Source organism: Stegodyphus dumicola, chromosome 4, assembly GCF_044657685.1.
Source record: "Stegodyphus dumicola isolate Sdum_Otavi_A_Nest chromosome 4, ASM4465768v1".
Classification (NCBI taxonomy): domain Eukaryota; kingdom Metazoa; phylum Arthropoda; class Arachnida; order Araneae; family Eresidae; genus Stegodyphus; species Stegodyphus dumicola.
This window is the reverse complement of record NC_140771.1, coordinates 7,069,147-7,082,976: the sequence shown is the minus strand read 5'-3', so window position 1 is coordinate 7,082,976 and position 13,830 is coordinate 7,069,147. Positions and strand designations below refer to the sequence as shown.

Below are 13,830 nucleotides of genomic sequence, written 5' to 3'. Positions count from 1 at the left end.
ATTTATGTAGACTTTTCATTATTTAATTTCTTCAAATATAATGCAGGACTCTAACATTGGGTGGCAACAGTTTGAAAAGTAAAACGGACATTTATAGTGATTCAACGGAAAATCGCAAAACGAAAACAATAGTCCTTCAGAAACAAAGCCCCTTTGGACTAATAACAAGACTGAATATTCATTTACAAAACGTTCTTCCACGTAAATTGGCAAAATGTTTTATAATGTAAACTGTAATCTGGAAAAAATATTTTGCACTGTAGCTATACCTGACAAAAGCTGCAGTAGAGGAAAATTTCAGCAAAATCGAATGATTTAATTTACATTTCCCTTGTTTACTTATAAAGAATCATGACATTTTTCTTCTTGTCTCTCGTAGTGTAAGTGTTAGAACACCTAATAAGCAAATGGCGTAGTTTGAATCCCGGTCCCAACATAATGTTATGTCTGTACATATTTAAGCAGCTAAATATTATCATGGGTGCTCATCTATACTAAAATTGGAATACTACAATTAGAAATTAATTAGGTAAAATATGCAGACTTATGTTTGCGTATATCTCAAATAAAAATTATGGATGCTGAGGTGGTTCGACCATAGGTCCCTCTTATGCAGAAGCATTTACAGGTACACCTTACAACAAAAAAAGAGACAGTTCTATATCTCCCTTTCTACTAGGCCGATTCAAAAAAAATTTAGCTTCCATTTTTAATGTCCCCAAAGCGCTACTTAGGATATATATTTTTACTTATATGTAGCATTGCTCTAATAGCCCACCAGCGGCCGAGCGGTAAAGTCGCTGAACACTGGTAGTTCGGTCCGAGGTTCGAATCCCGCGAACGGGCTGGCTGCATGGGCGTTTTCGTGGTTTTCCTCATGTGTAACGTGTATACGAGCCAGTTTCCCTTAGAAAGTCCTCCACGAAGGCATCCCTCCCCTTAGGCAGATAGCCCTCGAGGCTTTGCCATAATCACACACACACACATTGTTCTAATATAGGGATTCTGACACAAAATCGGATATTTTACCGATTTGCCAATACCGATTTTTTCCGTATTTTGATTCTACGACTCAGAGTGTGCCAAGTTTTATAAAACTCACATGTAAAGTTTTATAAATTTTTTTCAAAAATTAGCTGTTAAAATTTTAGTTTCTCAGTGTTAATTGAATATGATATATATTTATTAATCTCTCTTTTTTTTATCAAGTATACTTGGTTCCTTCTTTAAAATTTCGAAATTTAGATTCAATCCAAATAAAATTCGCAGCTATTTTCTATTTTGTTCTCTTAATTTGTATTTTTTATTATTTTTTTTAATTTTTCGAAAACATTTTTGAATTGCATTCTGCCATCATATTAAAGTAGATGTATTTCTTGGCATACTTGCAAAAGCTTAAGAGTTTTTTATTCAAAAGTTCCAAAGATAAACCTTAATTTATATATTGGTGCGTTTTAAAATTTCACATATTTCTTATAAGAGATAATAACGCCAAATGCGCTTTACGCACATTGTTAGAATTATTTGAAAATACGAACGGAGTCCATTTTTTCCATCCGTGCGCAATGAAAGGGAGAGAAAAATAGGTTACCATAAATTAAAAATTTCGCCAATTGAATTATTCTTGGCACAAACTGAAAAACAGTTCGCCAAGATATATTTTAAATTTCTGGATAAATTTCTCACCAATTTTATAAAATTTAATATTTAAGCATAATTTGAATCTTAGAATCGAAATATGGAAAAACATAGGTATGTCATTTGAGAAAAAGCCCGATTTTTGTGTTAAAATACCTATGTTAAAACAAAGCTATATATATAATTGATGCATATCCTAAGTCCTAAGCTGCACTTTCAAAACATGAAAAACGCAAGTTAAATTTCGTTAATCAGCCCAGTTGAATTGGAGATATAAAACTAGCCCCCACCCCACCCCACCCCTCTTTTTTTTTTTTTTTTTTTTTTTTTTTTTTTAGTCCAAAGGGATTTGAATCCCGAAGGACTATTAGTTTCGTTTTGGCATTTTGCGTCGGACTCATAAATGTCGGTTCACTTTTCAAACTGTTGCCACAAAATGTTAGAGTCCTGCATTATATTTGAAGAAATTAAATAATGAAAAATCTGCATAAATGTATGTATATTTCTCGTATTGTGATAAAACAACGGTACATAGAGTCATCGAATTTTGAATAACGTAATCCTCGAACGAATATGAGCATGTGGAAGACCAAATTTGAAATTTGAAATTTGTTTTATGATCGATTTCCTATTTTTTAAAACTTTGACGAATTTTTGATTAACAAACTCAAGGATTTCAAAGCGATCAATGGCAACGTTGTGCAGAAAAAACATTTTTATCTCCAGCGCGTGAGTCTCTGTATCGGAAATTCTAAAGATATGCTCGTTTTAAAACTATTTTGCGATATTGCTGTTGCACTGGATCTTATGGTTTAAGTGCGAGGAACATGATATTTAATAAAGAAAGGTAACACACAAAATGTTAAAAAACGCCCCTTTGGACGTAATTTAAAATCTGAAACATTTCAGAATTTTTTTTTTTTTTTTTTGTTGTTGTTGTTGTTGTTTGTTTGTTTGTTTTTTGTTGTGCAAGGTGTACCTATGCCCTCTTTCTAAATCTTCTTTCTAAATTTTTGAACGTTTATTTTACAAGCTCATAATGAAGTAAATATAACGCATAATAGTAGTTTAAGAAATTACTTGAATTACTATTTTAAACCTCTAATGAGGAAGAACTCGATTAGCATTTCTATTTTACTCTTATGGAAATGGGAGATTATATTCTTTCTACACATGGAACATTTAATTCTATGCATTTTCTTTAAACATTGTGCTTTTGGTTATTGCATTAGCCTTTATTAATGTGTGCCGCGTTTTCTAATATTTGCTTTGTATTCATTCCTGCTTCAAAAAATATATTTGCTTTATCTGTTAAGCGTTTCACCAACTCGGTATCTGTCATATGCACAAGCGAATGCTGTAACATCTGTTTCTGATGGTTTTGATTCAATACTTTATTGTTAAATGCACTCTTTTGTTCAGTTAAATTCTTTATATATTAAGCTAAGCAGAAATGAATGTTACCAAAAGAATATTTTAAAAGTTTCAAAAAAATTTTACTAATAATTCATAAAGGACACATTCATTAATTTTGAATTAATACCAATATGCATTTGTTTCATTTTGGTACTACAGTGAACAAATTCGAGAAATTTTTAATTAAAGATTAATAGCTGACAGCAAAATCTCATTTTGATATCGATAAATACTCTTTTCTGTAAATTGTTTGCTGAAAGAATGAAAGTCAGTTTGAACTGCTTTTGTGAGTATGAAATAAAATTTTAAAAAAAAAGAGATTAAAAGAAAAAATCTGAAAGATTTCAGATTTTAAGTTACTTCCAAAGGGGCGTTTTTTTAACGTTTTGTGTGTTACATTCATTTATAAAATATCATGTTCTTCGCGCCTAAACCATAAAATTCAGTTCAACAGTAGTGTCGCAAAATAATTTTAAAATGAGCCTATCTTTAGAATTTCCGATACACAGTCTCGCGCACTGCAGATAAAAGTTTTCTTTTATTGCTCCCTAGTTTCTTAATCAAAAATTCTTTAATTTCTGGCAAAATATGTCTGATAATGTCTGAAAATATGAAAAATCTGTATAAATGTATGTATATTTCTCGCATTGTGGTAAAACAACGGTACATAGAACCAGCGAATTTTGAATGACGTATTATTCCTCCTACGAATATGGGCATGTGCAAGACCAAATTTGAAATTTGGAGTTTGTTTTATTATCGATTTTATATTTTGTAAAACTTTAACGGATTTTTGATTAACAAACTCAAGGATTTCAAAGCGAGCAATGGCAACACTCTATGGGGGGAAAACCTTTTTATCTCCTGCGGCCGGAGCTGTGTATCGAAAATTCTAAAGATATGCTCATTTTAAAATTCTTTTGCGACATTGCTGTTGAACTGAATTTTATGGTTTAAGTGCAAAGAACATGATATTTAATACATAAAATTAACGCACAAAACGTTAAAGAAACGCTCCTTTGGACGTAATTTAAAATCTGAAACCTTTCGGAATTTTTTTAATGAGTTTGTGTTAAGTATTAAAATTAAAACGAGAGACTTATAAACGAACAATGATATATAGCTAACATATGGACGGCACAAATTAGAATATAAACAAAACCAAAAAGAAGTTCGCCAATGGCAGCGGCCATGATAAGTCGTGACGTCATACCGTGTGCGTAGTATAAAAGAAAAGCTTATGTTTCGCGCAGTGGCAAATCTCATCACGATGTATCCGGGGTAATATAACGTAACATAACGTGACGAGCTAAAACCTTTGGAAAGGTTATCCTGAAGATGTTCTAATGTCAAAACTTTTAAATACTCTCAAGAAAAATTTTCTAAAATGTATGTTTTATTTATAAAATAAAGCTTAACTGTAAATTCAATTTGAACTGTAAATTCAATTTATAGTTGTATTTTTAAAAATCAGAGAAGTTCTCAAATTGTTTCAAGCTTCATATTCTAATTTTTCATAATATTTGTCATACTTTATCATTTTGAAGCCAAACTTCTTAATTGAATTTTGCGCTGTTAAGGAAAAAATCTTTAAATTTCTGCAAGACTGAGTATTTGTCACAATAATTCAGAGAAAATCTTTTCCGTAATTAATAAAAAGAGGAAATTAATATTTTATTAGCCAGCTTTAGAACATCTTTCTAAAGCTAAATAATCAAATATAAGTAGCATTGCATAATCTAGATACCAAATATTAAAATGCGAAAATTGTCTGGAAGAAAAAGCTGTGATCTGCGAAGAAGAATAACAGAGGAAAAGTAATTTAAATAGCAGATTGGTACTTTAAAATTAATTAAACATTACAAAGCATTTTAAATTTGAAAATTATCTTTCCGCTGCACGCGGATTTTCTAAATAAAAATGACATATTATCACACTCTTTCTGAGTTTGATAACTTTCTTTGTAAGTATAACATGTAACCATCTGTGGAGAGATTTCCTTCTAAATATTTCTTCAGTAATTGAACAAACGCTGTCAGACTATAACTAGACTTTAAATATCAAAAGTCGCAAGCAAAATTTCAAAATGCAGTTAGAAATCCTCTCAGGCGTGAACAGGTTTTATTTACTTTAAATAAACGAGAATAAACATTTGAAATTTGTAATTGAAATTATAATAGTATCTGCAAGAAGGTATAAAGTTTTGATCGCACTTAATAATACTTTACTAAATAAAGTAAAAACAAATGCATTCATTTTAATTTGGGTCTTAAAAAGAAACATTATGTGTATAAAGTTTATAAGTCCGTATACTTACTTAATATTTCCTGTATTAAGACTCAATATATTGCTTGGAAGCCATTTGAAGAAGCAAATTCATTTGTTTATACGTGTCATACCACCTGGGAATTTTACATTCAGCAGATAAAAAGGTATTTATCTGTCTACCGATAAATGCACTTTTTTAAAAAAATAAGAATATTTCGAAGAGAATTTTTGTTAATCGGTGGCTATGGCTTGAACATCTTTACAATCAACTTATTATAAGTAATGTAAAACATAGGATAACAAATCCTACAAAAACAAATCTACATTATATGAAAATGTGATGAATGGAAACATTGGTTGCATAGAATGATCAAAATGCGACTGATTGACAATATGTAAAGCATATTTTAATGTTATAATTTCTGCTTTTCTGTAACGTGAGTTTTCGTTTAAATTAAGATAGAAATAAAAAGTCTGACGTAGATACCACATGACTTTCTTGTACGGCCTATTAAATTATATAAATGTTTTTCACTTCGTTTCAACTTATTTCCTCGAATTTCTTTAAAGATACATTTCTCATAAATAAATTCAGTTCTCATTTCGCGTCAAGGTAAAAATATATAAAAACTCCTAGCATCCTTCGTTCTTCGTTAAAAATTGTTACACACAGAAAAATCTAAAACATCAAATACAGTTAAAAACAGTTGAAAAAAATTTTTAAATTAATGTTTCTACGCTAAAACAACCAATTCGTTCAACGGGCAGAAAAATTAAATTTTCAATGCGCAAAAACTGAAAAGTTAAATTTTGGTACCATTGTGTAAAAAGACGTTGACGTTGATGCACCAACGGACTGAATTCGCTATACTACTACTAAGACTTTTAAATGTAAATAAATGACGGCCTCTTAGGCTTAGTGTTACTTAAACATTCGGAATGTCATGTCTAAATTAGCCTACAAAAACAAATCAACACTATATGGAAATGTGATGAAAGAAAACAGTGGTCGTATAAAATAATCGAAATGCAACTGGCTGACAATTTTCTCAAAATGACAAGGCTGAATGTGATTAAACTGGATGAAAACAGATGGTTTACTTGCCCCACATCTTTGGAAAAAAACGTATTCAAATAGAAAACTGGAGATTAGATTAACTTTTTGGAGGCAGCATAATAAAATAGAATAAGAGAGAATATAAAATAGAATAAATAAAAACTAAAATCTTTTAGATTAGAATTGTAACGTTATTTTGTCATGAAAAGGCATAATGTCTGCAAGTTGAAATGATCCACGGTATTTTTCCCGCAATAGAATATTCTAGCGGTAATGCAATAATATGAATACTGAAGAAGGGAAGAAATTCAATATAAATTTTAGCACAATAAATGTAAATTTTATTGCTCATCACAGTTTTATTAAAACTCATTTCTTCTTTATCAGAATATTATTATGGCAGAAGTTATTATGCAACTTCTGAAGTCGTAGTGCTCGATTGGAAGAATGGAAATAGGTCTTAAAACAGGTTTTTTATCGTCTTTAATGGAAAAGGATTAGAAGCTAACCCATTGAGGAAGTTACTCATAAGAAAAATTTCGAAAGGGTCTGAAAATCAAATTAAATGTGGAATAGGTGCTCTTAATAAGCTTTTTCCCTTTCCAAAGTTGGAAGTTGAGATTTTTATGCCAGTATTTATGATTTTTATGCCATGGCAAAAGGGTTTCCTATCTTCTATATAATATATATATTTAATATGATGTTTGTTAATAGAAAAAGGCTGAGTTTGAAGTCAGAATAACAGTGGAAACTTGTGCGGGCCCATATCACACAGCGTTTGTTTCACACGAACAACTGGGTTAATCTTTGGATTATGGTAACTTGGCGATTTTTTGGCGAAAATTTAGCGACCAACCCTGCTACAGCAACCTGCTAGTTTTTGTTTGGACGCCATTTTGTTTTCACGAAGTAAAGGCTTCTTTTTTTTTTTTTTTTTACTCAACATTTTTTTTTCCAACAATGTGCTAGCCGAATTACGCTTATGCTAGAACTTTTATGGAACAAAAGTGCTTAATCATAACGAAGATTAGGTGCGAAATTGGGAGAAAGTGCAGAATCGCAAACTGCTTGCCGCGTTTTTAAGAATTGCACATACACGGTATCCATGTACACGTCGACCTATTTTCACTTAAAAAAAAAATCTCAGAATTGCACAAAAATGACATTGCGCACATTTTTGACTTTATCCATGTACACTGCTAAAGTCCTAGCTAGTAACCTTCATCGCCTTACCAAAATGTCGCCAAACTACCTGTTACCATATTCCAAAGATTAGCCAACAACTGTTTCAGACAATTTTTCTGCCTGGTTTACTATTGAAAGAAAGACGTGCGACTTTTTCCTTCCTTTCGAAAAAAATTGCAAATTGTTCGTTTTCAACCAATCAGCTATCAGCTTGTTTGTAATGAGGAACCACTTTCCTCGTGTTAACCCCAAAGCGATCTATGGTGATTGGCCGTTCTTTCGAAACAAACTGACGTGTGATATCAACCTTAAAGTACTTAACTTGTCATACAAGACAAACACATCTTGTATGACTTATCTTGTATGAATCTGTATTATTTAACGGGGGAAACGGAAAGGAACGAAGATCTGAAAATTTATCTGTATGCCATATTGACTATGATGATAAGAGGATACCCGAGAGAAGTTCATGTTGTTATCAGTCTCACTTATCTGATAATGGTCAACTTAAGCCCACGACATTCATCGTGGCAAAGAATAAAAAGCAAGAGTCTTGAACACCATATAGCAGACAACCAGACTTTACTTCAGTTCCGCCCCCAATTTGGAGAGACTGCACCCAAGTTGGACGGATCTGAAGGTCTCCCACACCTCTTCTCCTACCTCTAACCTCTCGAGAGGACTTTCGGCTCCCCGCAAATTTAGACTACCCCGATGCCACACCGACACTATAGAAAATGACATCAGTCTATTCTTTTCTTTATAAATTAGATCCAGTGAACATTCTGTCATGAATATAACTTTTTGCATATGTGTGAAGATGATGAAGATAATAAATATTCTTAATTATGAAGGAATTAGTGTAAAATTTGAAATTATTTTTGCGGATTAGAAATATTTAGTTTATTTGTTACTGAAGTAACAATGAAACAATGAAATTAGAACTACTTACATGAGAAAAATAGCTGAATACACCTCCGATGTGTTCGAAATCAATTCGTATAAGAGCCTTGGCTATTTGGCTATTTCACTATCTTTTCATTGAATGTGTAACACTGGTCTTGTGTATCTAGGGCTACTTCTGAGTTATCAGATGATCATCATGCATAACTTTCTTGGGTTCCGCCCAGGAATTCTCAATGAGTATGTGCCTGACTTAATTTTGATCTAAATTAGAAAACATTGTTAGCCCAAAGGCCTATTAAATTATTATTTTATTTATTTTAACGGCTACTAATTTTGTTTTGGTATTCTGCGTTGATTCAGTATAAATGGCTCTTTTGAAATTGTTGTCACCAAATATTACAGCCCTATATTATATTTAAAGAAATTAAATAATTAAGAATCTGCATAAATGCATGTGTATTTCTCGCAGTGTGAAAAAAACAACGGTATGTAACGTAAGTCTCCGCCTGAATATGAGCATCTGAAAGCCTAAATTTGGAATTTGTTTTCTTATCTATTTCATATTTTATAAAGCATTTATAAGTTTCTGATTAAGGAACTCAACAATTTCAAAGCGAGCAATAGCAACACTGTGCGGAAAGAAACCATTTTTATCTCCAGCGCGCGACACTATGTATCGGAAATTCTAAAGATATGCTCTTTTAAATATTCTGTGATATTACTTTTGAATTTAATTTTATGGTTTAAGTGAGAAGAACATGATATTTAATAAATAAAGGTGACACACAAAACGTTAAGAAAACGTCCCTTTTGTCGCAATATAAAATATGAAAAGCTTTCATACTTTTTCTTTTATTAAACATCATGTCCTTCGCACCTAAACCATAAATTTCAATTCAACAGAAATATCACAAAATAATTTAAAAGGAGAGTATCTTTAGAATTTCCGACAGATAATCTCACTGGAGATAAAAATGTTTTTTTTAAATAATGCTGTTAATATTGCTTTTATTTTCATACTAGCGAAACCTGTAACTTCCTCTTCTTGTAGACAATCTATTAACATTAGTCACATTCTGTACTCTGAATTGCGTTAAACGAACTCTAGATATCGTAAACTGAAAATTTAATCATTCCGCAGAAAACTGAGTATTAGGAACTCTATTATGAACTACACTATAGGTATAAATATTGATAAAAAATGATTAGTTAATTCATTATAAATTACATCAAATGCATATACTAACAAAAAAACGAACTAGAGATTAGTGTTGTTAATAAATCTAGCGTGTCATTTTCAAAAACAATTAAAAAACTTCTCTTCGAATACTGGCAGCAATGTCAAAATTTACAATTTGTTGGGAAAGGTAACTTATTGATTTCTCCAAAGACTACTACGAGACATGGAAGTTTGTGAGGCCACATAGAAGATTAATGCTGTAATATCAAATTTAATGAAATGAACATATTATGAAATAAAATAGGAAAATAATTCAATAGAATTTTTAAAATAAAAAAAAAGTTGTTTAGTGCATACGCATTTCTACGGCTTCGATTCTCACATTGAAGATATTCGTATGAAATTAAATTTTCTTAACATAATTGCGTGCTTTTTCGGTCTTCGCAGAAATATATAAATTGAAAGGAATAAGTTTTCATTTGGATTAAGATTAAAATTTATCCCATAGATAACAATACTTTCGAATTCGGGTCAGGTAAAACTTTTCCATTTGCTAGTACTACTTACTAATTACTCAAAGGTACGTATTGATCACATTAGATATTTTTCCTCAGTCCAGAAATCTTCCACCTTTATTATAAAAGAAGGAGCTTCATATAGATAGATCGTTCAATATTCCTTGCAGTATCTATTATCCAACTTTTTCGATAATGAAACCCCAAAGTATTCAAGAGTATAATGGTTAAGTTGATATACTTCCGTAATAAGATAGGACGCGTATGCAGCTCAGATTAATATAAATTTTCTAACATTATGGTAGTATTTACGCAGAATTAGTTATTGGAAACAATCACTCATCTTGCCAAACAAATAATTCCCGTAATCTTTGTTTCCGCGCTGTGTCTTGAGAGCTCGATTAATCATTATCTAAGACTGGCCTTCCTATTTTTGGGAGCCCTTCTCCTATTAAATTAAAAGCCCCTCAATCTGGCTACTATTTCGATTCTTATATATATATATATATATATATATATATATATATATAAGAATCGAAGTAGATAAGAATCGAAGATAAGAATATAAGAATCGAAGTAACAGATATATATATATATATATATATATATATATATATATATATCTGTTGATTTCATTCAGTTTGTTTTTGAGGTAGAATAGAGTAATAAGATCTTGACCAAACATTTTCTTATCTACTTTCTCACAGGATATTTCCTAGGAAACTGAATTTGCCATTGTATATGTATTAAAATCTTTATTATAAACTTAGTAAACTTTAATTGTATATAGCTGAATTCTTCATTACAAACCAGTCAAATTCTAAATTTCGAAGTACCGAAACTCAAATTCAGTCCCTTAGAATATAGATTTTCGAGCAAAGCCTCTTTTCGTGGCAAGATTTTTATTTCTATATTTTCGATATTTATAATACTTTTCCGATTTTCAAATTCTATTTATTTATTTCCTGTTTTCCTTATTTCTATTTCTTTATTTTCTATTTCTATTACTTTCTTTCCTCTTCTTTATTTTGTATTTCTATTTCTTTATTTTTTATTTCTGCTTGTTTATTTTACATTTCTATTTCTTTATTTTATATTTCTATTTCTTTATTTTTTACGTCTGTTTCGTTATTTTATATTTCTATTTCTTTATTTTTTATTTCTGCTTGTTTATTTTAAATTTCTATTTCTTTATTTTGTATTTCTATTTCTTTATTTTTTTACGTCTGTTTCGTTATTTTATATTTATATTTCTTTATTTTCTATTTCGTTGTTTTTTGCTTCTTTATATTTCTATGCCTTTATTTCTGTTTATTTTTTTCTTCTGTTTCTTTATTTTCTATTTCTATTCTTTTATTGTTTTACCTTCTGTTTCTTTGTTTTCTATTTCTATTTCTTTGTTTTCTATTTCCATTTCTTTATTTTCTATTTTCTGTTTCTTTATTTTTTTACTTCTGTTTCTTTATTTTATATTTCTATTTCTTTATTTTCTACTTCTGTTTTCTTTATTTTCTATTTCTATTTCTTTGTTTTCTATTTTCTGTTTCTTTATTTTTTTCTTCTCTTTCTTTATTTTCTATTTCTATTCCTTTATTATTTTACTTCTGTTTCTTTATTTTCTATTTCTATTTCTTTGTTTTCTATTTCCATTTCTTTATTTTTTACGTCTGTTTCGTTGTTTTATATTTCTATTTCTTTATTTTCTATTTAGTTGTTTTTTCGTTGATGTTTTCGTTGTTTTTACGTCTTTACTTTATATTTTTATGACTTTATTTTTTTTACTTCTATTCCTTTTTTTCTATTTCTATTTCTTTATTTTCTATTTTCTGTTTCTTTATTTTTTTCTTCTGTTTCTTTATTTTCTATTTCTATTCCTTTATTATTTTACCTTCTGTTTCTTTATTTTCTATTTCTATTTCTTTGTTTTCTATTTCCATTTCTTTATTTTTTACGTCTGTTTCGTTGTTTTATTACTTTATTTTATACGAGTATTTCTATGTCTTTATTTTTTTTTACTTCTATTCCTTTTTTCTATTTCTATTTCTTTATTTTCTATTTTCTGTTTCTTTATTTTTTTACTTCTGTTTTTTATTTTATATTTCTATTTCTTTATTTTCTATTTTCTGTTTCTTTATTTTTTTACTTCTGTTTTCTTTATTTTATATTTCTATTTCTTTGTTTTGTATTTCTATATTTAAACTAGATACCAGACTATTCAATTATTGAAAATCTCTGTTAAATGCAATACGTAATAAGTTACACTTTTCTTAGTTTGAGGCCGACACCGTAATTTCTAAGTTAATCCCGAAATTAGACTAAACGATTATTATTCCGCCAAAGTTTTGCCCTTGTACCCAGAGCAATGCTGCAAATACTCGTAGTTTTTTGGGTATTTCCTTATTTTTTTTGCCACAATAAAATATAATATTTCTACGAAAGATTATGTATACAATTAACACTTAATGTGAGTCACGTAGCACAAATAAGATTCTCTGGAAGATTTTCTGATTAAGAGTGTTCTTTGGTTTTAAATGGGTAGGTTTTCGTAGAATGTTTTGAAATTTTACTCTTATTCTTTCAAGTACGAGTATTAGCCTTCAGTTATATTCGTACATTACAGGATTACTTATCAAAGAAAAAGCCTTTTAGTAGTAATTCTCATCTTACTCTTCTTAATACCCTTCTACGTTTTCTTAAAATTGTAGACTCATTCTGTTGGATACCATCCACTAAATCAAGACTCTTGTGAAGACATAAGGAATTTATCGCTGCGTCAAGATAAACAGCAGAATGTAAGAAGGGGTATAAAAACCCTTTCATTCAGATCTCAAATAGCTCAACTTCTCATTCTCACAAAACCAGCCAGCACCGTAACTCAAAAATAAGGAATCTCAAATTAAACTAAGATAAATCTTAACATAGCTGAAGGCTACATAGAAATGATAAACGCGCAACTTGGTTCAAACCTATACCGCCGTGACTAACTCTATTGGCAAAAATAAAGCAAAGCCGAAAGGAGACTGTTGTCGTAGAATGCCAATAGTAACGAGACCTTCAGCAGGCGGAACACGCTCTGTCTAAGCAATCTAAATCCTCCCTTTAAATACTATCACTTTCTACATCATTTTAATACGCGTATGTTAAAATTTACATTTTGGCAGGGAAACGGAAAGAAAGAACTGATAGTAAAGATAACTGATAGTAAACTGGTTAATTAAAATAAACAGATATCTTAAAAGTTATCAAATGAACATAATAAAGAATGTGAACATTTATCGTAATTTCCAGCAATTCCTGCCTAGCTTTTACACTTCGGTTTTTGATCTAGCGAACCCCACTGAGAGTTCCTTAATCATAGGACTAAAATTATTCCAAGCCTCTTTGTTGTCTTAGTTTTTGAGGAATTATTTTATAAGGTATTTCTCCCACTTTCCTAGCGTGCCTTCGTGGTGTAATGGTTCTACACGCTGGGCCGGTATTCCAGAGGTCCGTGGTTCGATTCCCGGCGAAGGCGGTTGCTCATTTTTCATCTCTCCGACTTTTCCAATTAACCTAATGCCTCTACAACTTCTACTCTATGATCAGCGTTTGAGAACACTATCTAGAAGTCTTGCAATAACTCCTACTTTGATCTTTGCTACAGGTAGTTTAAGTAAGGAGTTCTG

General features: G+C 30.3%; 1 protein-coding gene across 1 annotated transcript in view; it reads left to right on the top strand.

The window, feature by feature from the left end:
• LOC118204773 (beta-1,4-galactosyltransferase galt-1-like) overlaps positions 1 to 13,830 on the top strand; it is a 364,288-nt gene that overhangs the window by 261,097 nt on the left and 89,361 nt on the right. The gene's annotated exons all lie outside the window — the stretch shown is intronic.